Here is a 1510-nt window from a genome sequence, read left to right as displayed (position 1 = left end):
CAGCAACAGAAATAAATATCAGAATAATGATTAAGTCCTCATTTTAAAATAAGTGATAAAACAATTGATTTCAATGTTACTGCACTGATCAGTCTGTATCAGTAACAGATCTTCTAATCAATAATGTCCTCACTCTCTACAACTATCCTCATTAATATAAATCTGATTCCATCATTAACACCAAACCAAGTCTCAATCATTCAGAGGACGAGACTAAATGTCTTCACTTTCTTTATTATCCTCACGTTTAAAAGATATTTTCATTTTTTCCCAAAATAAATGTCTTTACTTGCTGATGCTGGTGACGTGATATTCACCGTGTCACGTGATCATTAAACAGGTCTTCCTCACTTCACCACAACCAAAGCCTCAGAACCACACGACAGGAAACAACCAATGAAAGCAACGTTTATTGATGGTGCAGAGAAACTGGATCAACAAGAGATCAGTTAATGAGGATTACTGCAGGTTGTACAACTGACACCAGAGCTGCTGGGACATTCCCTGCTGTCAGAGCTCTACTGCTCGCACCGCAATGAGTCTGATATCAAGAGTATTGTATTATAACTCTGTTTCATGCAGAGTTACAGAGAGGACTTTTTCTTCTTCTACTGTGAACGACCAGAGGCCAGACAGGAAGCTGGACGACCACAACGCTGCTGTTACAACGAGGTCACGCGTTTCAACTCAAAGCACACGACAGATAAAGACGCTGTCGCTCGCCGTACATGACATCGCCGGACACAGCAGCAGCTTCAAACCACAGCTCCGAGGAGCCAACAGCAGGAAGTTGTTTCTGTGGTTTTAGATTGAGAAGCATCTGAGGATCTTTGTTCTGCTTTTCTTCAGTCCGTCGGCTCTTTAAGATTCACATTCATATTCTTAACTTTTATCCCTCCGCCCGGCGGCCATGTTGTTTTCAGGTTCTCAGTTACACCTTGATGGAACTTCTTCAAATTTGGATCAAACATTCACTAGGACTCCAGGATGAAGTGATCAGTTTTTGGGGGTCAAAGGCCAAGATCAGTGTGACATCATAAAACATGATTTTGGCCGTGTGAACGCAGTATCTCTGTAAGGCTTTAAGGGAACTTCTAATTAGTTAAAAACATTCACTTGAATGAAACACTCACTTCACTGTAACCTGGAACTAGTCTGAGTGGCGGAGGGATACGACCACGAGGAGGTGATTCTAGTTCCACATTTGTGTCTTGCAGTGTAAATCTGATGTTCAGACCCAAACCGACACAGACTGTATCTACTAACAAGAACTGGGAGGTTATACGTCTTATTCCTCTGTGCCACAGCCAACCCCCCCCCCACACAGAGCCCCCGACCACAGCATCACTGCAGCACCAAATGTGGTTTAATCCACCGCTGAAAATAGTCCCCAGCAAAATCAACCTGTGACATTTCAAATCCCTGTTCAGATTTACATTAAACACTCAGCAGGAACCAATGGGCTGAGAGCTGAGAGTCACGGCTACAGACCGACACTGTTGGTCCACGA

The sequence above is a fragment of the Seriola lalandi genome, unplaced genomic scaffold, assembly GCF_002814215.2.
Source record: "Seriola lalandi dorsalis isolate HSWRI2012SDOR001 ecotype SW California unplaced genomic scaffold, Sedor1 jcf7180002054959, whole genome shotgun sequence".
NCBI classification, from domain to species: domain Eukaryota; kingdom Metazoa; phylum Chordata; class Actinopteri; order Carangiformes; family Carangidae; genus Seriola; species Seriola lalandi.
The sequence above is the reverse complement of the archived record's forward strand: the minus strand, read 5'-3'. Positions refer to the sequence as shown.